At 40.3% G+C, this 19726-nt stretch overlaps 1 protein-coding gene across 8 annotated transcripts in view; it reads left to right on the forward strand.

Moving 5' to 3' along the window:
- Positions 1-19726, forward strand: part of Kif16b (kinesin family member 16B) — a 486842-nt gene that overhangs the window by 204848 nt on the left and 262268 nt on the right. The window lies entirely within an intron of this gene.

Below are 19726 nucleotides of genomic sequence, written 5' to 3' on the forward strand. Positions count from 1 at the left end.
AATGTCAGTACCCACACTTGACAATGCCATTACAAAAACTGAAGTTTCCAGTCCCCTTTCCTTAAAGAAAATTCATATATTCTATTTATGACTGTGGTATATATTTTGGAGAGCCTATATCACAACCAATTTTGGTTTATAAAACATAACTCAGTCAACTAGTTTCTCAACAAATACAAATAATCTTAGGAACTGAATGAAATATAGTGAAATTGAATACATTTCCCTAATTTAAGGATAAACAGTAAATACCCCAAACAGTTCATATTAAATTTTGAGAAGGAAACTGTTCCTTAAATGGTATTTACAGAACTCTATAAAGCAGACACATATTTTGTGGTTCAGTGTTGAAAGTAAGAATGAAGCAAGAATTCTCAGTGTGACCACTTCTACCCGACATGCTGCTGGAGGCCCTGTCCAAAGCAATATTGTCAAGAAAATGAGAAACAAAGACATGATTGGAAAGGAAGGGATATAACTGGTATTTTCTTTTTTGTTAATGTGTGCGTGTTTGCAATATATAATAGTTACATTTGTTTTGCGGAATTGGTACATGTATATATTGTATCTCGATTATTCTTTATCTCATTAGCCTCCTCTCTCCCCTCCCCCTTTCCCCAAGTCCCCTACCCCAGCTCTACAAAGTCTGCCTTTTTGTTTCATACCATCTCTCCTTCATTTACTCTATATGTTAGGTTTCCCATATAAGTAAAACAATATAATATTTAACTTTCTGTGTCTGAATTATTTCACTTAACATTATGATTTATCTCATGTTCCATCCATTTTCCGAAAATGATATGATTTCATTCTTGATGTTTGAGTAATATTCCATTGTGTTAATGAACCACATTTTCTTTGTTCATTCATCTGATGATAGGACTATTTATTGGCTGTTTCAGAGTTTAGCTATTGTGAGTTATACTGCTACAAATATGGGTATCCATATATCACTATAGCATGATTTCTTTATGTCATTCAGGAATATAGCAAAGAGAGATATAGCTGGGTCAAATGGAATTTCTATTTTTAGCTTTTCAAGAAATCTCCATACAGATTTCCATGATAATTTCACTTATTTTACATTCCCACTATCAATGTAGAAAGTTTCTTTTCCTTACATCCTCGCAGCATTTGTTTTTTGTGCTTTTTATGTTCTTGAAGAAAGCCACTTTGACTGAGATAAGATGAACTCTCAGAGTTGTTTCGATTTACAACTGATAAAGTCACAATATTATTTCCTATGTTATTAGAGTTCTGTTTGGGAAGTTCTTGCCTGTGCCTGTGGCTTGCAGTGTTTCCCCCGTGTTATCTTTCAATGGTTCCAAAATTTATATTCAACCTAACCAAAGAGATTAAAGACTTTCTAACAAAAACTACAGAACTCTAAAGAAAGGGATTGAAGAGAATATTTGAAAATGTAAAGATATCCTCATTCCTCAGTAGGTAAAATTAATATCATTGAAATGACCATATTGACAAAAGCGATCTATGGATTTTATGCAATCCCTGTTAAAATATTAACAACTGTCTTCACAGAACTATAAAAAAGAAATCCTAAAATTCATATAAAACTAGAAGTCACCCAGAATAGCTAATGCAGTCTTTAAAAAAAAGTGGTGGCATCACAATTTTTGGATTTCAAGTTATGCTACAAAGCTATGGTAACAAAAATAGCATGGTGCTGGCACAATAATAGATATGTAGACCAATGGAATAGAAGACACAGAAACAACCCCATAATGTATCTGTGATCATTTGAGTTTTGACAGAGGGACCAAAAACACATGCTGGAGAAAAGATAGCATTTGAAACTGCTGGTCAGACCCTTCTTTAAGCCAGTCTATGGCTCTAATCTGTGGCACATGGAGGGAAATTATCCCATAGACAGCAGCATTGCTCTGTGAGTCAGACAAGAAATTTCCTGTCACCCTCCAGCCTGACAAGTAGCTGCCAGCCATGCCAGGGTTGCTGGGACTCTCCTTATTTCATCCCTGAAACTTCCACATCCTGAAAGACCCCACAGTCCTAGGCAAACTAGAACATTTAGCCACCTGACCCATGAATTTAGGCTCAGTTTTCCTCATTTATAAATATTTGTGTCTTGGGGTTATCAGTACATGTAAAATGCTATGTCTAGTGGCTGGCAGATAATAAAAATTAACATGAGGCTAGTGCTGTTAGTACTATTGCTGTTTCTTTTACTAATTAGTAAGATTTCCTAATCTGTTTCAGATATTTGGTTTATACAACTTTAAAGGAAGAGATGTGCCTGTTTCCTTATATTATATTTTCCAAATTAATGGCATCTTATTTCTAATGTACAGTAGTTCCCTTGACTCATAGTACTTCATTAAAGGTTGCAGGCTACTATTCCCTCCTCAGTGAATTTCAAATAAATCATACTTTCATAAGGATAGCAATGGTATTGGTGTAATGATATCTACTAGGGTCACCAGTAGATGGAGTATCAGGGTATCTTGGAAGTGTTTTGCTCAGATAAACACCAGCCTAGGGATCTTGGCTCTGAATTCTCCAGGTGCTAGCTCTGCCATGATTTGCTTAGTGACTTTTAGTCTTTTAGTTTCTCCGAGCCTTAATTCTCTCATTGATAAAAAGAGGAAATTGACAGCATTAGTTGTCTCTAAATTTTCTCTTACCCGAGAAACCCCTTTACTGCAAAAGTATCTTAGGAGAAAAGAGACTGTGAAAGGCCAATAAGCCTGAAGCTTAGTGGAGGGGAAAGAGAAAAGTGCCTGAGCCAGCTCTCTCCATCTGCCCCAAACTCAGATGTACCTTGGGGGAACCCTGGAGTTCGATGGGACCGTCTGCTTTCATGTACATTAATTTTCAGTATTCCTGGAATGATACTAGAGTAACTTACTCATCAGGCTTTTAGATTTTTATTACTATATAGTGAATTTTTCTTTTTTGTTTTTTTAAAAAAGGGCAGTAACTTGTTTATTTGAGTTTTTTGGTTTTTTTTTTTTTGAGGAACAATGCCTTTGAAGTGGTTATTTCTTTGTGATTTAACTTAAAGTCTTGGGGTTTCTCATTAAAATGTTGCACCAGGTACTTGGTCTATCACTTCCCATCTCTCTGACCTAATCATGTCTAATTACTGTTCTTCTGCTTTTCATTGTTCTCGATCAGTCTGTATGTTGTGTGTCTATGTAGAATTCCCTTTGTACATATCTGTAATATACATGTGTAAAAACAATTTGAGGGTATTTGCCACATTTTCATATTGGGTTTAGAAGCACTTTCAGAATTACAGTTTTCTGAACAAAGAACTCACAGAATTGAAAACATACAGTGGGCACATGGATTTATTTTACTTTAACATATATATGCATTAATAAAATATAACCATTGAATTGATTTCATGTATAGAACTTGAATAAAGAAGATGCTCCATTTTTAAAACATAATGAGTTAAATAGAAACTATAAGCCAATCATAGCCTAGGTGGTGGTATGCAGACCTGGCCAAAACTGTGAAGATGCTGCTGTCAGAGCAAATTAAAGAAACCAAATACAGGCAATCTGTGTGGCTTTCACTTCAAAATACATAAAACCAAGTCCAAAGAGTTCTGCTTTCTTTGATCTTACCAAAGCCAGCTCTGAAAGCATGTCATTGTTCTGCTTCCTTTTGTGCTTATCTGGCTGTAATCATCATAGCAGGAATGAGCTATTAACATTAGCCTGAAGGGTGACTAGTTTTCCCTCCAGGAATGGTGTCTTCCTTCACAGCCACCCACTCCTGGGATGCACTATGCTGCAGAGGTGCAGGGCTCCTGGGAGAGATGTAGAGTGAGCAGGCTGTGCCTCCCCAAGCCAAGGGGTGCAGGTGTTAGAACAGTTCTGGGTGCACAGTATCCTGTTTTATCTCCCCAGGTGACCTTTATCAGTCACATAGCCTTCTGTGTCTCACCCGTAACATGGGATTAATAAAGTCCCCTGGCTGAGATGCTGAGCAACATATGACCTCATGTACCTACAGTTCTTCAAGCAGTGCCTGTCACATAGGAAATGCTGGATACGTGTGTGCTACTAAAATCACATAAAAATATAAAGGTTTTGGGAATGAGCAAGACTTGAGCCTTCATTTCTTCCCTCAGTAACTTTGGATGTACAATTAGGTTCTTAGGAAGTTTAAGGTTTTGTTTTGTTTTTACATTTTGGTTTTAGTTCAGCATTCTGACTTAAAGAATTAAACTGCATGGAAAAAAGCCCACAGAGAGTAAACCTGTATGTTGTCATTATTGGAATAGAGCTACAGCTGTTGCACACCTGTTGCTCAAATCTTCTTAGGAACACTCTTTTGAGACCCTAATAGCTGTGCACATGCAGTTTTAGATCCTATGTGAGAACAGCTATGCTCATACTATATGCAATTTTGAAGGAACAGCTTTATGACTTGGGTTTTTTCCCAAAGAAATTTACATTGAAAATGTTATATTAAAAATCACTTTACTGTTAGAAAAACTTGCATTTATCAACATTTTCTGTCTAATTTGGTTGTGTTTTCTAGAACAAATGACCTAGCTTTTGGTGATATTTTAGCTACTACTAAATTTTTCTCTTGGTGACTCTTGATTTTAGAAGGCTAAATAAAAAGTACTATTTGCACTATTTTGAACATAGATTATTTTCTTTAGTTTCAGGCTTTTGTAAAGATTTGAACATCAGTGTACATAGGCATTTTATATTATTGTACTTAGAACAACCTTCACAGCTTCTCGTTTTAAAAATATCAGTATTGTTTATGATATTCAAGGACTTCTACAGTCCTGAGACCACACAGCAAGCTGCTGTGTCCTTAATGACCTGCCGGGCAGGGCTGATCTCTTGTGTGTAGGACCTGTTCACTGCATGGCTGGCTGGTGGGCATCATCAGTTCATTTGGTGGGTGAGCAGGCCCAGGAAGAGTCCTGGAAGATCATTACCGAGTCTGTGAAATGGAAATCCTACACCTTCCCAGGCATAGATATGCAGTGTGTGTGAGCTCACCCATGTGCGGTGCTTGGAACCTGCAAGGCGGCTGCCCGTGTGTGCCTCTGTCGGCTGCCTCCCTGTTCACCCTCAGTCTCCTCCTGCCCTTTCTACTTGCATTTCCTTGGGCCACTTTTAAAGACTCTTAAGTCAGGGCTTCCTCCTGGGCCATTTTCATTCTAATTCCCAAGTAGGTAGTTCCTATTGGTCTATTCATTGTGGAGTGAAGTAGTCAGGATCCTCTAGGAGGGTATTCCAACTGTGTTCCAACTCAGGCCAAGGGGCGGCCTGGGAGGCCACGGTGCATCCCAGTGCTCATCTGCTCATCTTCTAATCCGGATGGATCCTGTGGAGGTGTCTGTCATTCCTCTTTCACATGAGAATTACAGTGCTTTACATTAAACCGAACTATATTTAATTCAGAAGGACTGTCCTTTATACTTTACTTTGGGAGACTAAACCAGCTTTCTTTTACAAGTAACTGAGACTAGGAAAGTAGACAGGTTTTTATTGTTGGGTCTCATGTAACTTTTTAAGTCCAGCATGTTGGGGCATCATTTGTGTACAGTGAAAAGCACATGCATCAGTATGGTTTGATGAGCTTGGCCTGGAGGCACACCACAAAGTCCACCCTGTGGAGATGTAGAACTTTGCAGGCACTTCAGAGTCTACATGCAGTCAGTGTCCACCTGTAGCCTCACTTAAGTACTCACTCATTTGGCACAGCCACACATTTACTGTGTCTCTTCTATGCTGCCAGAGCCCTGGCATTGCGCAGCATTTGTTTTGTGTGTCTGGCTGCTCTCACTTGACAGGTTTTGGAGATTCATCCATGCAGTTGTTATAACAGCCATTGCTTTCATACGTTCCTTTTTATCTTGTTGGTATTTGTTTCAAAGGTCTCTCCTGATGATGCAGAAAGTTGTCCTATTCATGTTGTCCCCTTCTTGTTTTACTGATCTTGTGGGTGTCAGTTCCCATTTCCCTGGAGGTGGTCCTCCCAGTGAGGTCCAGGAGCACACCCTTTTGCAGTTGTGTCCCCCTGTAGGTGGAGAGATGCACCTGGTGCCTGTTTCAATTAGGAGTCAGGAGGACCAGCTACAGCAGGACCAGCCTGGCTATCTCTGAGCAGAGTGCATTTGGGCCTGAACATTGCTGAACAGCTGCCTGCATCTGTAAAATGTGCACTTGCCCCAAACTGCAGCCGCTACAAGTAATACCACTTATTGGACTTCAGCTATCATCTTGAAGTACCTACTTCTAAGCTTTCAGTGATTGATACATGAAATCAGGCACACTGTACTGTGTTTGCCGTTGTCACTCAGCTAGGACTAGAGTGGGGAAAATTTAATTTTTAAATTACGTTTCAGCATGATACAAAATGCCAGCCTGGGAAATGCATGGTTAAGGCTAACAGAGGACATCATACTTCCTTGTCATAGAAATATGATGCTGGTTTAAATTCCTTGCATTTTAATTGACAGATCAACATAGTAGTATAGGAAATAAACTAGCATTGGTATATTTTTTTCATATTCTGTCTCCTGAGAGTTTCCATTCCTGTAAAAAAAGATGCTATCTTCCCACCTCTCACAGGGACTGGAACTTAGGGCAGCAGTGTCTGCCTCCCCTGTTCTCCATCAGTTACCTAGTGTCCTCCCTTCTCAGCTGTGTCACAGTCATGTTGTTTTTAGTCTTTGTGGTGTTTATGGCTGGACTCCTCCTGAGGATGTCAGCTCCTGGCCCTCATCAGTCTGAATCCCCAGCCCACACAGTGTCTGATGGTAATGGTCCCCAGTAGAGGTTGCTCAGCAGTGACACATGCTAGTACACATTCTTTCTGGGAGTGACCTTCTCAGAGTTTTCGGGATGATTAAGCCAGCAAATGCTCTTTGTGATCAGGCCCCCACGGTCCCCTCCCCTCATAATGCTGGGTTTGGCCATGGATTAAACACCCCACTCTGTCCCTCCTCACACAGGTCTGATCTCACGCAATGAGAGTGTGGGCAAGTGGACTTTCTGTGTCCCTCTCAACCCCTGCTTCAGACACACTGATACACACAGACCCAGGTTTAGAGCAGTACCTAGCACCTGTAGGCTAGTTTTGTTGTGGCTCTTGTTTATAGGGATGTGACCTCCATACTCCATATTCAGCCCCTTGTTCATGGAATTCTTCCATCGGGTCTAAAGTCTTCAGCATCCTGGTTGTGCTGCACTCTGCTGTTTAGTAAAGCATGGATCCCTGCCTTTTCTCACATGGTTGCAAATCTGTCCTCTTGACCACTGTCACTTTGGTCTATGGTAAACCAAAGGGATGCAGGTCCCATTGCACTGTATTCGAAACCTTATCCAACTCAAATCATTTGATTCCTCAGTTGCCATAGTAACAATCTCCTCCTGCTGCCCCAAAGTGCTACTTCATTTTTGTCTTCTTCTCCTGAGAGATAGAAGCAGGGTGACATGAGTAATGAATGACCACAAGGAAGTGTGACCTGGAGGAAGTGTTCCAGCCCAAATGTGTAGACCTTTTGTGCTTGGTTAGGGAGAAGCCCAGTTGGTAGTGATCTTCTATTCAGTCCTGGGGTATCAGAGATGTGAGGCTCCCTTCTCATTCCAAGCTATCCTACTCTGGTGCTGAGAGATGATCATTGCCCAGAGTTTTCCCTTCTGCTTGGATCTCACCAAAAAGAAGACACTGCAGCTGAGAGTCAGTGAACTACAAAACTCCAGGGAAGCGGGTAGTTCAAGTTACAGAGTCTTGCTTTCATAAGTGAAGGACCCATGACAGGGACCACAGGACCAGGTCTCATGCAATTATGGAACAGTATTGACGAAAGGAGCTGAATCAAACCAGTGGCAGAAAATAGCTTTTATTTGGCCTGAGCAGCTTTTTAAATTCTGTTGGCATTTGAATGAGAAGTGACTTGCCATAGAAATCTAAATTCATTGAATTTCATGATGCATCAGAAAACACGGGAACCAAGGCTGAGACTCCTCTGGGAGCAGAGGCCCCTGCTCTCCCACATCCTCATGGACCACAGGACTCCCTGTCACACAAGAAGTCTCTGATGAAACACGACCTTCTGGGCCACACAGCCTGATTGCACACAGAGGAAGTGTCACCGACGAACAAAGTGTTCATAGTTTAAGTCAGTTTCCATGCACACAGAAGCAAGGGGTGGAGGGCTGGTTGGCTGAGCATCCTTCATGACCTCTGGTCACAACACATTCACCTGACCTGCCTCTTCTGCCTTGGCTTTCCTCCTATAATGTGCGACCAGTGACCAGAGCTTTGACAGGGACTCAGCACACACTCATGCCATGGGGAGCAGCACAGATGCGCCTGGCCAGCAGCATGCTGTGGACAGCCCCATGTTTACCTGCACTTCTCTGGAAGAGCACCTGTTGGCCAGAACAGAACCAGGCCAGTTGTCACCAAGAGTGGTCAACTTGAGTGACAGGGCTGTCATCCCAGAGAGATTTCAACATGACAGAATGCTTTCTCTCTCTCTCTCCCTCTCTCTCTCTCTCTCTCTCTCTCTTTTGTCTCTAAGTAACATTCCTGTCTTTAATCATTTTTTAAAAAAATTTTGTCTCTTGCATGTCTTATCAGTTAACAACCCGTGGCCTCTTTTCAGCACCTTATGAATTTTAATATCTCAGAGCTGCCTGCTCACTCATTCCCGTTCTGACTTGTGCTGAGAGATTTGCCTGTGTCTCCTGAACTGATACAGTGATTGTACATAGCCCTCTGAGCTCTGTCCTCTACAACACACTTGGATGTTTTCACATAACCTGGTGGATGCACCAGGCATTAACTGTCACCCAAGCCCCTCTGAATTGGTTCTCATCTGATCTCTGTGTGCCTTTGGGTTTGCAGCTTCTTGGAAGGAACTAACCTCTCTCAAACACCTTCTTCACCACTAGACATTTTGCTAGACTTTTTCACAAATTAGAAAAATTTATATTTTGTGAGAAAGGGAATTATGAGTGACTTACCCAAAGCCATACTAGGAGTGGGTTCTGGTCCCAAATGCCCCTGTCGTATCTAAGTACATAGAGCTACACCCTTTTCTAACTCGTTTTACTGTACCTTCTGAATACGACTGCTTTCGGCACTTTTAGAAGTTGACATATTTTACTATTGCCTTAGGCATAGCAGCTGTTTTCAAATCCTTGTCTTTTTTCAAAATGTGCTTATTTCTTCATGTGTGCTTTAACTTCCTATCTTGAGTTTTAGCCAAATCACAGCTACTTTGTAAAGTGGGGCTATTGTTAAGGCTTCAACAAACTAGAAGAATTTGATGGTAGAGATGCCTGCCAGGAATCGTGAAGAAGAAATGCCCAGGAAATTTGCAGTGTGGGAGTTATAGTAATCACATTTATAGTCAGAAAAATTTCTCTTTATTTGGCAGAGTAGAAATAAGAGCCATTCTGGTCTATTAGATAAACTATACACACATACATCTTTTAGGAATACTTACTCCCAACTTGATAGAATATAAATGCTCAGAAAGAGTAGTGTGTTGGCATTGAGGCTGTGCTTATTAGTAGCTTGATAGATGATCTCCCTGCATGTGTATTAGTATGGCTGAGACAAATGGAGCGCCGTATATGCTGTGACCCATCCAGAGTCAAATATTCTGTTGTGTACTGTTTATAAACATAAATAGCAAATGAAAAAAATTACACTAGGACTTGAATCACATTTTATTCTAAGATTGTTTTTTACTTAAACATCCCTCTCATCTCTCAGGAAGTTTGTCTCCCGCTGAAAATCATTGTTTTTCCCTTTGTCAGTTTTCCCCACAAACCAACTAATCTTTTATATTAGACAGCTGTGCTTATCTTCCCCAAGTCATTGCTGCATATGTGAGAAATGACCAAGAGGAAATGAGATTGAGTCAAAAGCACAGGAGAAGAGTAGTCATTGCCTCATGGTTATAGCTTGAATTTCTTTCTGTTCTTCCCAAGTTGCTGTCTTTCTCTTACAATGCTATGTTACCCTCTCTCTTCCTTGATGCAGAATTTTGGGAGTTTTACATCCCATCTTCGAATAAAATTTATTTTAATGTTCAGCACGTGATGCTTTGAACTCCCCCTTTGCAGTTGCTACCTGTGGGATTTGCCTTTGCTCAGTGTGTAGTGTGAGCCCTTTGTTTTCTTTCTATTTGAGTTTATTGGTACTTTTTAAGTATACAGTACAATTACATTTATTATTTGGATCTTGTGCCTTTACATGACAGGTCTTGGTTCTCATTTTTTCCCCATACCTCTGCCCTCCTTTCACCCTCTCCCACCTCCCCTATTTACAAAGACTTTGTTTCCATTTTTTTCATTTTCTCATATTTTTTTATTTTCCCTTATTCCCTTTCCCCTACCCTTCCCACTTCCCCTACTACACCTTTAGCCCTTTTCTTCCTATTTCACATTGTCAATTATACAATTTGGGTCTTATTTACACTTTTAGTTTTACTGGCATCTGGCTACAGTCCAGGAGTGACTGTTCCTGAGCATCCGTGCACACTGCTCCTTTTTTTCTTTTTTCTTTAATTATTTGGGTTTTTTTGGTTCCATTTCAGATTAAGTATTGTGATTCCATTTTAAATATGAGAAAGTTAAAGTTGAGGTTTGAAGAAATTTAGTATTTTATCCAGGAGTCACAGCTGAGGGTGACTGGTAAAGGGTCAAAGTTTGTGTTAAGCCAGAGCGTTTCGTCAATCCACTCCAGCAATAGCTAACAGGGTTTGTCCTCCATGCTTTGCCTCTCCGTGTCTAGATGACTCAAAGGAAAAATGCTTTGGCTGTCATTCTCAAAATTTCGCTCAGTTTTAAAATAGAATAATTTCTCCTACTCCTCATTTGTTTCACAGAGGCTTTAGAGGAGAAGAAAACTATGTTATCAGCAACTATCTTGGATTCAAAAAGTATCTTCTCCGGATCTCAGGGCCTTCATATATTCTATCAGATTTACCTTCCATCTATCATATAAGGAGAGGACACTGAAATAAGTACTATTGTCTCTCCTTTGAAGATGCTGAAAATGGAGCTTGACGAAGTCCTTACTCCTACTTGCAGAAGGCTGGGTTTAGGCCAGCTAGAAAGCCCTGTTTGAGTTAGGACTCTGTTTGAGTTAGAACATAGCTATCAGAAATACGGGTGTGAACTCAGTGGTCAGCCAAGGGACTCCTTGCTTTGTGATACAAATGTTTTCAAACCAGGTTGTAAGCCCCACACTTTGAGACAAACTCTGTGCTTGTCATTGATGTCCAGAGCAGAAGGGACTCCTAGATTTCCTGAAGAGTACAACTGGAGAATCTTATATTTGCATGAGTCTTCTGCTTCCAAGAATCTTCATTTTCCAAGCTCCCTGTGTGTCCCATCCATGTTATCAGCAGATTGGTCAGATGCAGGATTGGAATCACACTCTTCTTTGCTTGTGTAGATTACTGTCTTTGGGACGAGGCTTCCTTTCTGGTGTTCAGCCTCTTCCTTCAGGTGCCTGAGACAGTCTCTGCAACTGGTCAGTGTGCTGGCTTGTGGAGCTCATTGCATTGCAGAGGAGATGCCTGCTCAGTTCAGGGGTTCCTTATGGAATGACCTTGTGGAATTCCTTATGGATTCAAGACCCAAATGGCAGCTATTCCTTGCCTCCAGAGCCCTTGGATGACTTCATGGTGTCTTTTCCTTTGTGTCTGTCTGGCTTGAAGGCCCAGCCTTCCATTGGGCTCATCAGAAAGAAGTAAATAAACATTTCCGAAGTTTCCTCTCAGCTCAGAGAGCTTGAGAAAGGGGTACATTGCACATCTCTGAGCTGATAAATTAAAGTGCCTCATGTCTTCCACATGGCATCAGGCTTTCCATTCCTCCCTCCTAGATCACCCTGAGGCTCCATCTGCCCTCCCCACCCCCCACTAAGCCATGAGCTCAGCTCCAGGCCACTTGCTTGATTTTCATCCCTGACCTGTGACCCAAAGGACATGACCCTAGGGAACAAGAGATTCCTGAGTTGTAGAATGTACCATCTCACAGGCAGGTTAGAGACTACTTTTTCTTTCTTAAGGTGTCACCTACAAGCCTCTTATCCACCTCCACCCATGCTAATCCCCAAGTTGTTTATCACAGCGTTTTGTCTGAATCAGTGGAATGTTCTCTCCAAAAGGAATTTTGTAAATTACATTTTCTTTGCTTTACAATTCTTTTCCTTCTTCCTTATCTCCTCCAGTGCCTACTTACTAAAAAGCTTAAACAGTTGTGGATATGGCAGAAAAAGGTGAAAATGCAGGTCATTCTGCTGCCACAATTGAAGACAGAAAATTTCATTTCCAGTGACTACATGTAGTCAAAAGCTGTTTATTGAAAAGAGACTCTGAGCTCCACTGTCTCCATTATTCATTCATTATTTCTAACAAGTACTTATATGACTTTCATAACATGCATATTTTTAACAGATCACATTCAATATATTAAGATACTGAGGAATAGAAAACATGAGTAAGTAGTACATGTATTCAAGGGACAGTCAAATGGTGGGAGAGAAATGCATCCAGAAGACAGAGCAGCATGGAACATGTGGATTCATGGAAAGGTGATCAGATGTATTGAGGTGGACTGTACTTATGTTCCTTCCCTGGAGAGGGATGATACAGGTGAGTCTCACTGAGTGGAGATAAGACAGGAGACATTCTAGGCAATGGGAACACGGTGGATAGAGAAGTACAAGTGATATGTAGTAATCAGAAGTAGTAGGCTTTGAGCTTTGGAGAGGGACTTTCAAGTAAAAGTAATAGGAATATGAAGTGAAGATGGTAAGGTTTTTAAAGAAGCCAAATGAATATAGCGTCGTTTTAAGAAGTGCTTTCAGCTGAGATAGTTGGTCTTGGGTGACCCTAATCATTCCAGTAAAACAAGATTATTCTGAGCATTAAATCTCTAGAACATTTTATAATACAGAAAATAAAATTTGGAAGGACTTCCAAGGAGGAATGATTGGACAGTTAAAGTACCTGTGTTTCATGTAACTGTATTCTGCCTGCCTGGGGTGCTATCTGCAGCTGTAGTGGGCAGCACTAAAGAAAGAAAGGGGATATTCTATCTAGGCTGCATGGTTTTGGATTATTCTGCTTGGCCCCACCAGAAGGTTGAGGGACACAGGACTTTTGAGGTTCTGATCCCCCAGTGGCAGGAAGATGAACCCAGCATGCTAGGGGACCAGAAAGAGGCTGAAGTTGTCCACCAAATGAAGTACCCATGAGGTGCATATGCCTACAGGAAGTTAGCATTGTATATACTTTTGGTCCTTGGTGACAGATTTGGTGATCTTTCAGGTAGATCAGAGTGAGGAGTCATCAGATAGCAGGCTGTGATCTCTAGAGTACTACTGTGATTAAAGGGGTATTGATTTTATTTCCCATCCCTAGTGTAGTTCCCATTTGTTGCAGTTGCCCAAAAGGATTTTTTTTTTTTTTTTTTTTTTTTTTTTTTTTTTTTTTTTTTTTTTTTTTTTTTTTTTTTTTTTTTTTTTTTTTTTTTTTTTTTTTTTTTTTTTTTTTTTTTTTTTTTTTTTTTTTTTTTTTTTTTTTTTTTTTTTTTTTTTTTTTTTTTTTTTTTTTTTTTTTTGAGACAGGTTCTCACTCTGTAGTTCAGACTGACCTGGAGCTCACTGTGTAGTCCAGGCTGGTCTTGATCCTCCTGCCTCAGCCTCCCGAGTGCTGGGATTATAAGCATGAGCCACCATGCCCGCCCCACAAAAGGATTTTAATTAAATCTAATGCATGTTGCTGTAAAGATCCATGTATTTAGAATTTATTTCATTTTTCCTCCAACATGTTAAAAGTTGTGTGGTTGCATAAGACATTAAGCAAAAATAACTAGATTCTTCTATCTTAGAAATAATGGGGCCTTCATGAACTTTTCTTCCTCTAGTCATGACTTAGAGGAGCAACCCCTAATTATATGCCATTACACATACCTCTCAGTGGAGAAGTACTGAGCAGATAGAGCCGGTATATCTATCTGTATTTATTTAAAAAGAATAACATGTATTAACTATACTTATTGTTAATTATAACATACTGCATTTTCAAAAGTAGATAATAAAAATAAATATACATAGAAGTTCAGTGATTACTTTCCACACTCTGTGGATCATCTTCTTCCTCTGCTTTAGAACTCATCAGCTTGGAGAATATGTATTAGTTTTTATCTTCTATGTTGTCTGAGGAGATTTGAATTAAATCCTATGCATTAATGCTTGCTACCATAAAACCTGAGATATACATGTGGAACGTATTTCATGTTTCCTCAAACATTTTCATAGTTGTGTTGCTGTGTAAGACTTTGTCTTGTGAAAATGTGGCACTTTCTCAACATATATTAAGATGGTATTAGATCATTTTCATTACTAATTATGGAATTTCTTTGTAGCTTCCTCAGATGTTGTTAAAATGTAAATGCTATGATAGAGAACTCAGCAAGTGACTGTTTAAGGGGGATGATTAGAGTATTTTTCTCTGGATGAAAAACTGTCGATTCTACTTCTTACCCAGATATATGAAAGCAAATATACACTCATGACAGATCTTAAAATCGACCATCCTTAAACCAGCAAAATATGTATATAGCATAAATTTTTGGAAGCATTCAATTGAGAATTGTTTATAAGTAAATATAGTACATCTTGTGGACATGTTTATAGTTTTTATGTTGCACTTGATCGTTTTATGGCTCTGGAAAGATGGATCTGTATCAGCAAAACCATTTGGAAGGAAAAAAGTAATGAATTTGCTCCTCAAAGATAAGCAGCAGTGATGCCCTCTATTATCAGAGTTAAAATAATTGAATATTTAGGTCTTATTTATCCATTGTACAATATTCTAGCCCTCCCCTCTAGATCAACATCACATCCCATGCCTAATATTAAGTTGGTGCAAAGTAGAACTTTAATGTATATTTTGCCTTTCTGTGCATTTTTGCCAAACCTCACAAGCCAACCTCCAGCCCTAGGCATGGTAACTTCCATTATAGAAAAGGTATTTATTTGACCATTTTCTTGCAGAGAGCTGCCATCCATGTTTGTCTTGTCTGTCATTCTTGAGACAATTGCTAAGGATCTTGTTGGTCGACTTCATTGCCCTCATCTTGTTTACATGTTGATAGAGAAGGGAAGATTTAAAACAGAAAACTTGAACACTCCTAATCTTTGTATTTAAGCCTGAATTCATGGGAAAATCTCAAAGATGAAGAACTTGGAAGTCTCTTTACACTTCCTTGTAAATCTGTATTCGAAATCTACTGAGAATATAGCCCATGTTCTTATTACAGTTTGGGAAAAGAAAACTTCAAACTACCATGACTAGTTTGAATAATCTTGATTCAGAAGAACCTCAAAGAAATCGCCAGAACACAGAACTGCGTCCTAGACTCCAGGAGGCCTTTTCTCCAGTTTGACCATTCTGGGCCAAGCCAAATCCTTACCTGATTTAGAAAGCAAATTCTGAAGTCCTTAAATATTGTCTCTGCAGTCCACCCACCTCCAACCCAATGACTCCCAAAAGCAGAAGGCTTAAAATCGTGTAGAGTAGAATGACGTACAATTAATACTTATTATATAAATCAACTAGTATAATGCTAATCATATAATATTTATGGTGTGTATGCTACTCATGATGTTAACTAACTTCTAAGGAACCAAGGAAGAGGGAGTAGGAGTTCTTCCAGGGAGAAAGGAGCCAGAGTAGGGATGCTGCCCATGGAAGGATTGTGGTAGGGACCCCATACTGGAGACTGAGCAAGAGCCTGCCTTGTAGAAAGGGGTGTGTGGCTCAGGAGGCCATACATATAGGCCTACATATAGGCCATATTTCTGTGCTGACAAGTTGTGTAAAATATGAGATGTTTAATACCCTGGCTGCTGGACTTAGACATGTAGCACAGAGCTGGCCTGGAAAGGCCCTGAATGCCTTTCTAAGGGCTTTGGCCATGGGAGGGTGGTGTCGCATGAATATATTGGAGCATCAATACTTGCAGTGGCTTACAGCAAGGCTGCTAAGACTTTAACCTGCATCAGAATCCTCTGAGGGGCCTGTGAGAACCCAGGTTGCTGAGCCCCACCTCTTTTTGTGATTTCATAGGTGTGGGTGAGGCCTCTAAATGTGCCATTGTTGCAGGTTCCTAGGTAAGCATATGGTGCCCCTCAGGCATCACACTTTGAGAACCACTGGTTCAGACAGTAAACTGAAATACCAAGGGCAAAGTCATTGAGATATGTTTTTGAGGTTATTAAAATATCAAGACATGACTCAGAAACATAAAAGTCATTACCTGGAATATACACATAATGATCACTATTCATCATTTTTGAGAACTTATTACATTCATAGGGTTAATGGTTTCAGAGAGACCCTCCTCCTGTCTTCACTAATGATAGGACTCTTACAGTCACTGAGTAATACATAGACAGAAACTCTTCTGGTGCCTTGATAGAGTTCATTAATCCTGATTTGAAGGAATACATATATTACAAAGCTTTGAATAAGCTTAACCCTCTCTGCATTGGGCCACCTTTCTCTATCTCCTCCCAGCTCCCCACACACACCGTGTAAGAATGCCACCTGCTGATGTGAGCAACACTGACTTATCAAGAAAACAGAAGATGTATGCTACATGCTTTTTTGTGTGTGTGGCGGGGGCAGTATGTGGGGATTTTTGTCATCTTGCTGTATTGTCATCTTGTGACCAAATGCCATTAATACCCAGTGCCCGGGAAATCATTTTACTATATTGTGTTCTTCCCAGTATTTGGGATATGCACTTTATTAATTGATTGTATAAAAATGAGCATCTTTTGTAAAGGCCACTGTGAGAATGAAGAATGACCCCTCAGATTGTGAGGTGGGCTTGCAGTGGCATTTTGCTCATCAGAGATTTCAAATATGATTCAACATTAATGAGCTGTGAAAGCAACAAAGAAGAAGAAACCACAGGCTAAATCCCTACAAGATAGGTGTCTAGTTCACCTTACTCTAATTTTGTTCAAGGCTATTTCTGCTGAGATAGATTTAAAAAGAAAAAATTAGAGTGTATTTAAGGCAAGCCCATTTGGGTCACTCTTCCAATTGCTCCCTCAGAATATCCATGATGTACCCTGTGCTATCCTAAGGCACAGTGAGGAGCAAATGAAAAACCTGGCTCTCCTGAAACTCACATCCTTGTCGGGAAGAGAGACAAAAACAAGGCTATATTTGGAAAGGATAAGCACAGAATACAAAACAAATGAGGAAAAATGAGAAAACAGTGTCAGGTGGGGAGGGGAGGGATGTAGTTTTAGGTAAGTTGTCCCAGAAAGCATTACTAAGAAAATAAGTTCAAGCAAAGATTGAAGCAAGGGCACTAGTCATGTGAAAACCTGGAAACGAGCATTTCCAAAAGAGGACAAAGCACACACAAAGTGTTCTCAGCTACTCTTGTTGTGTACATGTCTGCTGTGTCTGTGCAGAAGCAAGGAATTCAGACAGTTGAGGAGAGAATAGTTGGAAATGAGGCCAGGGAGGTGGTAGATTATACAGAGATCCATGTAATTCATTGAAGGAACTTGAACTTTTACCTGAATGAAGTAAAACCCCTTGGGGAGGTGTGCCATCTGAACTGGCAGCTGCCTCATCTTATTTAATTTTTAGCAAGACCATTTTGAGCAATGTGTTAAGAAACAAAGGAAACTATGGGAAGAGGGGCATGTGTGTAAGTAACAAATCAGCAAGGAGGTCATTAAAGAGATCTAGGCAGACATGATGGTGCTTGAAAATGTCAACAGTGAAGCTAGTGAGTAGTTGCTGGACTCCCCATTCTGGAGATTTTGGTAGAAAGAATTTGCTAAATGTTTATATGTGAGGTTTGAAAAAGAAATGTTAAAGAAGATACCATATTTTTGATTGGCCTTATTGGGATAGGGAAGGGTATCATGTGTGAGTAATATTAATCTCAGAAAGGTACCATATTAAGTGTGAAACATATATTAGATGTCAGAGAAGGCAGAAGGATATATGAGGTTGGACTAGGGAGAGAGATGAGCATTGTGAGAGTCACTGCATATAAGTTTAAAGTCTGAGATGGGATGAATTCTCTAAAGGAGTGAGTACAGGTAGAAAATAAAACATGTTCAAAAATTAATCCCTAGAGCACTTTGATGCTTGGAGGTCAGGGAATGAGAAATCCCAGAAATGTAGGATAAGAAGCCAAGTAAAAAGGTGTTAGAAGGGAAGGAGAGCTATCAGTATGTCAGGTTCTTGCCAAAGGTCAATAATTCAAGACCAAGACTTAACCAGTAGATTTAGCAATATGGAGGTTATAGGTGAGCTTGGTAAGAGTAATTAGGGTGGGATGATGAGTAGATTGGAGTGGATTCAAGAGCTAACAGGAAGAGAGAAATTGATGATGCCATGAATAAACTTTTTAAAGGAGCTTTGTTTTATTGGGAATGAAAAAAAATGAGTAGTAACTGGATGGGAAAGGAACATCAAGAGATGAAGATGACAGAAATAACCTGTTCAGTACTCACAGGAATAATGAAATAGAGGAAATATGTTGATGATGTAAAGAGAAGATAAAATTGTCACTTTGGAGGAGTTGGCCTTAACTAAGTAGTGATGTCTTTTCCGGGGAACAGGAGAAAAGACATTCAGAGCAGATGACAGAAAATGAGTAGCCATGGCCAAGGGTGTGTGAAATGTTCTGATAGGTTTCATTGAAAGGGCCCCTGGAGAAGCCAGCTTTCCTTTGAGCACAGGTGAAGAGGAAGTTCCTGGCAAGAGACAAAGATCTATGGTATTTTGTTGATGATTGACCAAGAGTCCAAGAGGTGCCATAGAAAGAGTTTAGGAGAAAGGATGAGAGCCAAGGTCATCAGAGTCTGGATGAATGGGAAACCCTGGCTTCTAGGGGAGCCTTTCTGTGTAGTCCTCTCCTGATAGAGCAATCTCACCAGTGAGGCATCTGCATCTGTCTACCCTTGGGTCTTCAGTGTGGTTCCATTAACTTTCAGACCCACTCCCCTTCCAGGACTTTCTCAGACACCTGGTTAGTGTCCAGCTGAGGCTTGGCATTGTCATATTCTGGCCACAAGGAAGCCTGGTCTCTGTGGGTTGTGCTGGCCTTGCTCTCTGTGCCTCCACAGGGTCTGACGAAGGGCACTGGAGAGGAGCCTGGCCGGCTTTTGCCTTGAGAACTGACTGTAGCTGCAGAGCACCTGCACTGTTGGTCACCTGATGATTTCCTGTAAATACACTCCTGTTTTGTTATGGAAATATTTTTCAAGGAAACTCATAAGAAAAATGACCACAATTAAAGTTATTGTAGGAAATGAATATAGAATGAGAATGATGAAAATAGAAAGTGTTTGTCCTTGTATAACCCTCAGATATGTCACTTGCTGCTCTGGGAAGTGTGTAAACCAGGTGATCCTCCCCATAAAGCCAGCTGAGGGGTCTGCTGCCATTACCACTCTTTCCCTACAAGCTGAAGAATTCTGTTGAACTATTTTGTTTGCCAGGGCATTTTTTAATGTGTGGGTTACAATTTCCCATTCACCGACAAGGTCCATGAAAAGCCAGGGGGTAGGAGAATGAGGAAAGTATGTGCTTAGGGAGTGAAGAACAGGGGGCTTGTAAGGCTCCTGCAGGCAGTGAGGGCCAGCTTAAAAATTGGGGTCTTTTTTCCATGATCAAAGTAAAGCTGTG

Source organism: Fukomys damarensis, unplaced genomic scaffold, assembly GCF_012274545.1.
Source record: "Fukomys damarensis isolate Sample0158 unplaced genomic scaffold, DMR_v1.0_HiC HiC_scaffold_7, whole genome shotgun sequence".
NCBI lineage: Eukaryota > Metazoa > Chordata > Mammalia > Rodentia > Bathyergidae > Fukomys > Fukomys damarensis.